Source organism: Corapipo altera, unplaced genomic scaffold (genome assembly GCF_003945725.1).
Source record: "Corapipo altera isolate COAL_440 unplaced genomic scaffold, ASM394572v1 2b, whole genome shotgun sequence".
In the NCBI taxonomy this organism is placed as follows: domain Eukaryota; kingdom Metazoa; phylum Chordata; class Aves; order Passeriformes; family Pipridae; genus Corapipo; species Corapipo altera.
Window position 1 is genome coordinate 11,796,337 of NW_020884874.1, and position 12,450 is coordinate 11,808,786.

The following is a 12,450-nucleotide window of genomic DNA, read 5'->3' on the forward strand; positions in this document are numbered from 1 at the left end:
AACATTTCTCATTCCTCACAACAAAAATATTTAATGTTAGGGTTTGTCACATTTGTTGTCACTATTACTAGCGGTAAAAGAAAAATTAAAATCTTCTTAGTATCTCGGAGAAAACTCATTTCAAACATTCAAAACGCCTGAGAAACTGTTCATATGTGCACCAAAAGAGTCATGTAAACATTTTCTGTCCCAAAAAATCTTAAATGTTTCATATCCACTGAATAAAACAGGAAACTGACTACAGTTTTAAGCAACCAACAGACAAATTTGCAACATGGTCTATAGGGACTGATTTTCTATAAATTGAAAGTTTACACCTAGGTTTTAGGTGGATAAGATGGGGGCAGGAAAGGACCCAGGGTACTGTTAAGTTTACCTATAAATCTGTTCCACTGTCCCAGAGACATAATTATCATAGGACATTTGATCTAGCAGGCACTTCATCCCTGAAAGTGCAGTACTGGACTAGTAGTCTTGCAGCACCATGTTTTGGTTTTTTCCACCACAGCTATTTGATGTGATGCGTGAGGGAGAAAAGGTACCTTGTAGTGACAGTGTTGGGTGTTCTGTAAACCTGAAATGTCATGAAATACAGTGGCAGTTGGACATGCTGAAGAGAAAGCATCATCTGAGCTATAACAGGTACAGACAGAGTTTTGTTAAACAATCTCACTTTGTTTGGACTGGTGAGCCTTCTGCTATATACCAAACTCAAGGGATAAAATATTACTACTGAAAATACATGCAGTAATAGCATATGCCTTGCATAACAGAAACGTCAGGATTTGCACATATATAAACAGGAATAAGAAAAACAAAATAAATGTATATCAGTTGGGATTCTCTGCAATTTTATTTTACATCTAAAATAGCTCTGAAAATACCATCCATGAAAATGAAAGCTTTCTTTAGCTCATAGTGTAGAGGAGTTTATAAACTGATCATTAAGGTCATAGTACTATTCTATCATGATCACCCTTATGGTAATTAATCCTACCGATCCAAGTCACTCTGCACAAAACAGAGAAAATATTCCATGTGCTGACAAGATTTCTTTTAAGTTATACATACACTAGAAACATTTCACGTTGTCTAAATTCAAAAGAAAAAAACATAAATTTCTTTTTTTAATAAGCACATAACAACAGATGCATAAAATGAAAACTAAAATCTTAGCAGGTATATCGTAACTGAAAAAGCAATGCTAATTCTTTTTGCATTGTTTGAATAGGGCTTTGATCAACCTTGTCTAGTGGAAGATGCCCCTTCCCATGTCAGGAGTGTTGGAACTAGATTTAAGGTCCTTTCCAACACAAAACATTCTATGATTCTATGATAATTTTACAGAAGACATTTGTTATGGTTCTCTTCCATTTACAAGAAAATTCTTGTTTTCTGATTTGTTTCTCTTTACAAATTCTTAAAATTAAATCTTGGGTAACTTCCCAACACCATAATTACCAGTTATGTTCAACAAAAATTCTTCAGCTGGTGTAAATCACCCACTTTTCCTCGAAAAGCATGTTGCTTCATGGAATATTTAGTCTCATGCCATGGCTCCCGTTTTGGGAATCTTCCCTGTCATGCATGTCCACTACTGAGAAAAGAACTAAAAAGAAAATAGAAAGAAGTGACAATGAATATATGGATTCCTTCTTGTGGGAAATATATATTTTTGTGAACATAGCAAGACAACCTATGACAACCTTAAAGTGTTCAACTTATTTTTCAGCTGTGGTGGGAAATGAAGGCAATGGAGGAAGAACTACACCAAACTGCCAGGCCATTCAGTGAAATTTGACAAGCAGACACCACAAAAGTCTCAGCCTTAGTTTGTAAACTCATTGCTATTCACTCAGTAGGGGCACTCATTACAGCAGTCAAGGCCCTGTGAACAATGTGGTACATTAGAGCTAAATTATGCACCAATACCCTGATTTATGGCTAAGAACTGTACTAAATTAAGTAGAAATTCTAAATTAAGGAGAAAATCGGAAATTAAAAGGCAAGTCTAATTTATTAGGAAATCATTTGCTAACTACCAGTATTATGGAAATAGTTCTAAAAATAAAGCTCCAATGGAAAAAATATATCACTAATGCACAGGATTTTTGAAATGCAAGAACTCTTGGAAAGTTTAAGGACTCTCTAGGGCATATGTGCTTCCCCACCCCCACATACTAGATAATTAACTTAAACTTTTACAACTAAGATTTTAAAAGAGTTGAAAGATAAAATCTTTGGAAACTAATATTGATTCATAGTAAATCTTGGAATATTGAGGAAATTCCAGAGGAGTTGAACTAAGCTAATTTTTTCCCAGTATTTTAAGAGGCTACATAGCAACTCAAGTAATTACAATCCTGTCATATAGCATCATTTATAGACAGAAGGATGGAACAATTGGTATGAAGCTCAATTAATTTAAAAACTAAAGTAGGATAGCAATTTAATTGATATTAATCAGATCTTGTCTAAATAACATAATATGGGAAGTTTTTTAGATTTATAAAGAGGTTGATAGAAACACTAGTTTTAATTTAATATGCTGCAGCAACTGTATAATTTTACTTGGTGTCCAAAATTAATATAATATAAAATTAACAGGGCAAGGATTAAATGGTAAATGAATTTAAAACAGGTTGGCACATCCTCAAAAATAAATGTAAATGATAGAAAATTTATAAGTTTTCAGCAAAGATTGATTAATTTTTTTTTTTTTTACAGCCATCTGAGAAAAAATGTACACTTGTTTGTGGTCAAGTTAGCAAACAGTAACATTTATGGTCATTTATGGCCATGCCACTGGTATTGAACAACAAAAATTTCTTAATAAATTTCTTACTAAGCATATGTATCAATATAAGAAAATGCAAGCCATATACTTAGGAATAAGATTGCTAACTTAAAGGCTTCTGAAAACTGATAAGAAATTTCAATGTTTCTCATCAACAGACAAAAAATCTTCAACGAGTAAAATCTAAAAGACTAATGCAACACCTGAACATGTAAACAGAATCATAAACAACAGAAATTAAGTTATGCAACTTCAATTTCTGACATCATATCTTGTTTTCTGGTTACCTCCAGACTTGATGTCCATACCTAAAGATGTTGTGTTCATAAAATGAAGTTTTAGAAGAAAATGTCAGAAAAGTCAGAATGACCAGAAACTAGTTACGATTCTTTCATTTTTCAAATACTAATTTAACAGCAGATTTTATTACTCTCTCTATATAGAGAGATGGGGGACGGAAAATCACTGTCTACTTCTCCCTCTTACCATATCTGCTATATAAACACCTCATGTCGACAATTTGAAACAAGAGAAATCCAGATTAGTAACAACAGATTTTTTTTTTTTATAAAACAGTAAGAACTTTATGAGTGTTGGAAGCATGGAGTGAAAAGGGGAATATTTTTGTGAATGATTATTTTTGGACTCAGTCTATTTTTTTTAATAAATTATATGAAGTATTCCAGACAGATCAATTCAAGAAACTTCAGTGATCTGAATGATATTAATGAAATCATAGTCAAGGAACTATTGAATAATCTATTACTTTAGAACTATTGAGTAATTACTTATAAAATAACCTGAGGAAGACAACTTCATATTGATCTTTCATTGCTTTGCACTTTTAATAAGGCTTATGTGATTTAAGATGGTTTCTTATGCATAATCAGTTTTAGTGTATGAAAAAACATCACTAGGTCTAAGACTACTTCTTACAGTAAACAGAATTTTCTAAGAGCAAGTCTATTTTTCTAGAGAATGGGGATATGATTTAACCATCTGGAAAAAGCACATTACACTCCTATGATCTATGCTGCATTTCTTGTGCTTTCCGTGGCTAATTCTAGGGCTATTTAGCTCTCATTTTTGTAATGAGAATTCCTAATAAACTTTCAATTTGCAAGCAGCAGTTATACTTTTCCACTACAGTTATTCTAACGTAGCTCTTTTTTAATTTTTTTTTCCTGAGACTTTCTCCCATATTTAGTGTGGTTCAAAATATAGTGAAGACAACAAGCTCTTAGAAATGGAAAGCTGCAATGCACAAAAAAAACCAAGGTCATAGTTATTGGATTGTCATGTCAATCATGTTTGCTTTTCTAGGTAAAGATGGTCAACAGCAACCTAAAAGCATGCTCCATAACACAATTAATGAAAATTATAGCAGATTGTATGATCTGCATAACATAATGTATAAATAAAACAATGATGCAACTCTGGAAATACCATGTAGCCGATCAACACATACAGGTGGCTGGATAGGTAGAGTCAAAGTAATGGCACTGAGTATGGTCACAGATTAGAGGACTTCTCCACTAATTGCAACACCTGATGTCTGTGTGCTTGTTCACTGTCTTTATAGGAAAACTGAGAGGTTCTTTGGGACAGACATATAGGCCAGAAGCAGACTCTCGTGTTGAGCAGGGATTCTGTTACCTTGAGAAGGGAGGCTGGAGTGGAACAGCAGATTCCAGAGTAGGATGCTCCCAGGAGGGAGTCAATATCTAAAGGCTCTGCATATAGGTGAATAACATTTTTCTTCTAGAGAGGTACACTACTGAGGTAGGAAGATGTCTGTATTTGCCAGGTAGACAGCATACTAGAAAGATAGTCTGGGGATATTCCAGGCCATAAAAATGATATATGGGGCAGAAGAAGGGTGTCCATGATTTTGAGGAACAATAAAGTGCATGAAAAACCATACTGAGGAAATGTCCTATACAAGTCACGTACAGTAATGTGCAGAGGACGCCTCAGTTGCTTAAGGGCAGAGTTTCTGAAACAGAGGCATACTTGAACACACTTGTAGAACTGCTCACGTTTTGTAGAGATAACAAGCCCAGGTAGACCAAGATGACATGTGTAAAGTGTGTGCCATTTTCTTTCATTTCCATTTTATTTATGTTTTCACTTGACTGGAGTAACTCATTCCCTCACAGTGAAAAATTAACCATATTGTCATCTTTATGCCACACAAAGTCAGGTTGAGGAAAAAGTGACCCTTAAGAAGATGAAATTTCTTGGGCTAATATGTCAAAAGAGAAAATCGCATACATTAGAAATAGAATAACTAGAAACAGTTTCAGTGTTTTGATATATTTCTTAGTGTCCTGTTTATCTAAGAAATAAGAATCATAAAGTTCATTAGGAGTTGAGAAAAATTGATAGCAGGCCAGCGGATTATTTATTCATATGTATTTGTGTTATTAACAGAAAAGTTGTTTCTCTTGCTAAATATGCTCTTTGCAATCACAAGGAGAAACATAACTTTATTTTTTTGGATGTGTATTTTAACATGCTACAAGAGTGGAAATGAAGTTTGGGTTGGTGGCACTGCAAGTAAGCGTAAAGGTGATGTGCTGGATGGTCTTTTAATTTCTGAGAAATAAATCCATGTTAACTCATAGATTTGCAAACAGAAATCTGTAGTTCTTCAAGAACAGGTCTCTTCCTTTTTAAAGAAAGAAAGAACAGGTCTGTGAATATACCCTAGGCATCAGTGTCTAAGTCATCTAAGAAGTTATCAGAATGACTTCAGCGTTTTCTAGTAGAGAATGGAAGAGCTTGTTTGAGCTGTGAACAAGGGGGTAAGCTCATCCACAAGATGTGAAATCAATTTGTAATAAATTTCCTAGAGAAATGGGCAATTTACTAAAGGGCACAAAACACTAACTTGTTAAGAAGAGAATTCATAAAGTCCAAAGTGGGATCAATCCTGCCCATTCTGTGGGAAATGACATGTAGTACAAGGACACTAGGAAAAAGAAGAAGAGGAGGTAGACAATAAGTTGAAGTAGTTTGGTTGTTCTAAGGAGACAGAATGTAAACCTGGCAAAAAATGGACAAGATGGTGCATTTTTAAAGGTGTCTGGCATGGTCAAAGTGTGTCTTTGTTCTCTGCAAAGGCTGGCTGCCAGTCTGGTCTAGAGATAGTCAATTAAATTAGAGGTTTGGACTGTATTTAACAACACCATTACTGTTCACATTCCCCTACTCCACATTTCCTGATGTAGAAAGCACATAATCCATGAATTGTAGTAATGGATTTGTTAATTGTCCAAATACATTACTTTACAGATCTCCCCATTTGTATCTTCATGAGAGGAACCTTAAAGCATAAGACTTTGTTACTGGCTTGGCAGGACTTAACTCATGGTCACCAGTCAGCTGCTTCTCAGAAATGTAATGAAAAAATTTTTAAGGAATTATGAAGCAATGTTGTTACTGAAATAAAAGGATTACCATTACACTTACTTTTCCTTTAAGGATACATTTATTAATAGAATGAGTATTTTTTTTATTTTAAATTATGTATATAATGAATTCTGAGGCTGAATGCAACAGGCCATCCACTTGTACCCATCTTATTACAAAACTTTTATTTCAGTGAAAAGACATACAAAATGACACCTCTTTATGATGTGTTTCGAGAATTCTAACTGTAATTCAAGAAAATTCTTAATATTCTCTCTGAATAATGGAGAGTATTACTCTTTAATCACTGCTTGATGGATTACAATCAGCATGTCTAGATAAAGTTCATGTTTATTTTCTAGTAAACTAGCAAGCAACAATTATTCATCTTGTCCATTTTTAATAAATATTTATTTATTTATTTAACAAGGAGTGCTTTGAGAGCTTAAAAACTCATGAGACAGCATTCTCAAATGACAAACAGATCAGTAATGCTGCATGCTAAATTGTTTTGAGCTATCAGGGAGACAAAAGAAATCAAGCAATAAGGTAATTAGTAAGAATTTTTATTGGTTTGGTTACATCTGATTTTCTTATCCCATGTACAGAACATTTAAAGAATTTCCTTCTACATACTCAGAACAGAAATATTTTCATATTTCTTGTGCTCATGTATTAAATTTATTATCTCTGATGCCCTCACACTTTTCTGTAAAGGCATAGGGCAAGGTCTAGCATAAATTACAATTATATTTTATTGATTGCTCTCCACACAACAGCTTTGCACAGAGAAATAGAATGAGTCCAATCCAATATAATGTAAGAGAAAGTTTATTTCTAAAGTCGAATAGCTTCTTTTATTGGTTATGACAAAGTAGCAGAAACAAAACCTCTAGCAGTTACTCATATTCTAGATTTTGCTAACTGTCCTGGATTGTAAATCTTGGATCATTTACTTCTTATTGAACTTCATTAACATTACAATGCTAAGAAAAAAGTTCGAAAGACATTTATAGATGTCTATGGCTAAAACTTTGCACTTTTTTTTTTTTTTAATCTGTGGGCACTTTTTGTGTGTGTGTGTGTGTATGTGTGTGTTTTCTGGTATTTTTTCCCTCTCCTGATTTGGGAATATGCAATAGATGAGCAGATATAAATTAAAAAAAAATAAAGTTAAGGAACAAGATCACATTTTGAGTATTTAAGTCTGTAGTTTACACTAAGAGCACTTGACAAGTTTCTTTGTCCTGAGAAATGTCCTTCCACCTATCCAGCACTGCTATTATAAAGAGAACAGTGCGAAGAATAGCAGGAGGGATGCCCTTGCTATAGCACTAGGACATACATAGTGCTGAAAAAATCATCAATTTGCTGATAATTCCCTCTTCGTCATTCATTTAATTAATAAGTCCCTCCATATCCATGCTCTGTACTGTTTTACAACTAACATGTACTGACCCTGCATTAATTTGTGTTTTGAAACACAGTATGCAAACAGCTAACATTCATATTTTCCTTCTGGCTGAAATAGAATTATATGTTTTGTGAGGCAGAGCTCTTTTTTTTTACTTTTTCTTTTTGCTCTGTGTCACTTTCAGATCTTACTAGTGAGGATATCATATCTTTCTGAAAGTCCCTGAAAGAGAGTATACTTGAAAATTTCAAAAAAAATAATTGAAATTCACAAGTAGCTTTAGACCTGTAGTGCATCCACCATCATTACTAATAGTACTGAGCTACTGTTTCCAAACACTAGATGTGTTCCCTTTCATCGTGTGCATTATATGTCTGCAAAGAAGAAGAAGCACTAGTGTTTGCACATGTTTTTAATTTGGAGCTTTTCCACCCACTGTTGATAGACATTTAACCCTAAGGTGAGACTATATTTTATTTTTAGAAAGTCACTTTCTTACATAAGGGTGTTCATTCCCTGAGTGTGGATCCATAGATCTGAAAAAGGAAAAACCTGTTAGGATTTGCAGGGTTTCTGCTCAGAAAGAATGGTTGGACACAGGCACAGATCAGCAAAGGAGCTGGAACTGTGGTGATACTAAAAGTAAAGACAGTCCAAGCAGAACTGCCCTCCAGCATCCCGAATCACGAAATTGTAAGTGGTTGACTTGGTTTTGACTGCAATCGATATTTGAAAGGACAGAAGTTAATTGTGTGTAATGTCAATTTAAGTTTTAAAGAACAATGATATGACACAAGGACTTTAGTTCTTCTTTCTGATTAGAGAAACCCTTTCTGTAGTTGATGGAACCCAAACAGCAGCCAAACACCTTCCCAGCCCCAGGCTTACTCTCCTCTCCAACAGGATGGAAAGAAAACAGAAAGAAGGTAAGAAAATGGATCAAGATAATGACAATTTAATAAGAAAAACTGAAGTTGTGTATACAAGCAAAGGAAAAGGATAAATTCATTCACTGTTCCCATTTACAGGTGGATGTCGTGACACTTTGTGGGAAGTATGGCCTCAGCACACAGAATGGTTGCTTAGGAAGACAAACGCCATAACCATGAATGTCTCCCCTTCCTCCTCTTTTCCCTGAGCCTTCATTGCTGAGCACAGTGTCACGGGGTATGGAATGCAGCTGGGGTCAGCTGTGTCCCAGACCTGACCCCTCTCAACCTCTTGAGCACCCCCAGCCTACTTGCTCTGGGATCCAACAGGTAAGAGAGAGGGATTTGATGTTGTGCAAGCACTGTTCAGCACTAGCCAAAGTGTTGGTGTGTTAGCAGCACTGTTTAAACCACAAATGCAAAGAGCAGCACCATATGGGCTGCTATGAAGGAAGTTGGCTCCATCCCAGCCAGACCCAGTACAGGAGCAGAGATGGTTGTCATTCTGAATCAATGGAGAAACTGAATTTTCCAGAATATGGGAAAGATTTGGATTTCTATCACAGACACCTGTCAGTCCAAGGGGGGGAAAAAAAAATCTTCCACTGGAGAAGAAAACAAGAAAATGGGAAGTGTAGCAACATCAGTAAATTGAAGAGCAACATGAGTATTTCTTGGCATGTGTTCTGGCTGTGTTGCCATTAAAAGGTGGTACTGTGCCCCTGTCTAGTGTATCCTGCTTTGATGGGTTTTGCCTTGATGCCAACACAACATATCTCTCAAGAATTAAGATGTTTTAGTTACATCACACCAGTAGATAGTAGCATTTTATATGGCAAATGAAAGATGACCTGTGATGTTTACAGTCTAAGCATATGCCTATGGAGCAGTCAGTACAGCACTTGCTACGAAAAGAGATAACTGATCCAGTATCTCAGGTACTCGCCACAGTTTCACAGCAGTAGCAGAAACACGGTAGGCTCATAAGTCCCATTATAAACTGAAAGTTCTTCCTGCTCCAAGAAAGTTGGAACCTCAGGATGTGTGTGATGGGCACAATTTCTGTTTCCATGGGAAGAAAAACTATCTAAAGTTTTTCCCTTTCCAGACTCATTTCCCATTCTGACGAGTCCTCCAGAAAACTGCCAGACAGGCATAAATCACAGAATAGTTGAGGTCAGAGGTCTTCTGGTCCAGCACCTTTGCTCAGGGACAGTCAACTAGACAAGGTTGTACAGGCCTATGTTCTGTAATTTTAAACTGCTAAGTTTTGAGTACCATCACAGTTGGAAACTCCATGATCTCTCTGGAGAACCTGGTCCAGCATTTGATAGTTACAGTAAAGATGTGTTTCCTTGTGTTCTGATGACATTTCCTGTTTCTTTCTGTTGTTGCTGTTGTTTTTGTTATTAGTAGTGCCCAGTGCATTTTTTACTGTCAGTGAGCACTACCAAGAAGTGTCTGGCTCCCTCTTATTCACTCCCTTACATCAGGGATTTACGTACTTCCCCCCAGACAGCTCTTCTCCAGGCCATTTAGTCCCAGCTGTCAGCCTCTCTTCCTATGAAAGATGCATCAGTACTTTAAGAAGAGATGAGAGAGAGGGATGACATCTCAATATTAGTAGTAGAAGAGCTAGATGCTATAGTTGTTTATTTGTTTTAAAAGATTCATTATAAAGTCTTTTTCTTTCCAGAAGAACCCAAATGAAGCTCAAATTTGCTGCTTGTGCATGCTTGCTCTACTTACTGTATTTTAACCAACATTTTTCCTCTGCCCATGTTTATGGTCCTAGAAAGTGATTAAATGTTTTCAACAAAATATAAAGAGTTTATTTGTGTGTGCATTTTTTTTAGTAGATCTGAATCACTTTAGCCGCATTTTTGGCAAACTTCATTCACTTCATCTTCTTGGCATTTCATTATATTTTGTGATCACAAAGTCAACTCTCCAGCAACAAAGCAAAACACAACTCTCTGAAATAAATGTTGTCATTAACAAGCCATGCCAGGCGCAGTGACAGATTTGCAGCTGTAATGAATAACATTTCCCACAAAGTTCTCCTGTCTGACAGAAAAGCTGTGACATTACTTCAGGCAACAGTGTTGGAAACAAAAAGATTGATTGATGCAAGTAGATAATTGAAACCTTAGTACTGTCACATGAATGTCAACCTAACAAGCAAGCTACCACTCTACAGTAACATATATCATGCAACAGCCTCTCCATGAATAACACACACACATGCACAGACAACATGGAATATTTCTTCATGAACATGAGTTATGCTAATTTATCCTAACTAACTGATTAAGTCTCAGTCTCTAAAACAAAAATTAATTCAGTTACTTCTGGTATCTTAAGTTTCTGGATTCAGTTCGAGCTTTTGGCAAAAGCCAAGAATACTTAGTAGGAAGTAGAGGTGTGTAGCACTGGACCTTTGACATGACAAGTCATATTTTGTGGATGGCATCATTGTCATGTCTGAATGCCTGAAGTTAGATGCAATAATTCATATTTACTCCTGCCTAGATAAGTCAGTGACTTTCAGAGGTTTTGGGATTCCAGAAGTTATGACTAATCAGTTCCTATGCAACAATGCTTGATGCAAGGCATCTAAATGATTGGATGACGGTTTTATTATTTATTTCAATGGATTTCAGAATACCCTCAAATAACCAGAATTAAGTTAGATTCCAAAATCATATTTAGACTTTTCTATTAGGATACTTAAGTATCCTAATAGACTTTCTATTAGGATACTTAGAATAGTTCATCATTATTTTTTCATAATCCAATTAAAACTCACAATAGACATTTGTTCATTTAAGACAGTTTTTCTTCTTTCACAGCTACTGTTACAGAATGGTTTTATTATACAGCTTCCTCTCCAGAAAACTTACAAACCAAGTAACATTTAACACACCTCATCCTTGGAATGACAGGTGTAAAATGGATCCATGTGAAGCCATTGGATTTAGTAGAATCACACAGGTTTACAACATTAAACATTAATTTACGTCTACCTAATCTTAACAAACAACTGATGAAAAATATAATGTTTACAAAAAGACCATCAGGGCATGTGGCATTAGTAAACTATCACATAGGAACAGACCTAATATGGAAAAAGTCACTGATAGAAATACCATGTAAAGAGGACAGAAACCATGCCGGTAAATCAGAAATAAATTAAAAAGAAACATTATTTCAATTTTTTCTGATAATTTTACAAGAAAACTTTCAGTTAATACAAGGAAAAAAAACTAAATATGTCAACCTGTTATGTTTTTATACCAGAAACTAAACGTAATTCCCCTAATAAAATGTGGCATTAAATAATACTCCAGAAAAGTTGTAGAGATTTTACCCCGCTACTGATGTTAAATGTAATATATTTTATCATTTGTCATGATTCTATCATTTATTTACCACTATTCGACATACGGATCTGACAGGAACAGCCCATAAAATGGGTTAAATTGTCAGCCTCTGCTGAGAATCTGACCTGTCTTTTTCTATTTTCATCTTTTACTGATTCTCTCTCTAGACATACCTTTCCTCAAGTTCCCCTCTGGCTTCTTTCAATCTCCTTAACGTTTTTTTTCTTTCTCTTCTCTCCATGAGCTTTGTTTCAACTGTTCTGACAATCTGTGGACTGATTCCTGCAGTTCTTAAGCGTTCGTCATGTTCTCAGAAGCAGCTCTGGTTGACTTCACCAGAGGCAGCACAATTTCGCCTGTGGTTATTCACTTTTCCTTATGTCTCTTTTCCATTTCGTTTCATTGACTGGAAATTTGATTCAATCTTTTTCTTCTCTGGCCTGGCTTCCTTTATTCCTGTAATTCTTTTCTGCTGCTGTTAGCCTTTGTTGTTTTTCTGTGTCTCTTCTCTCC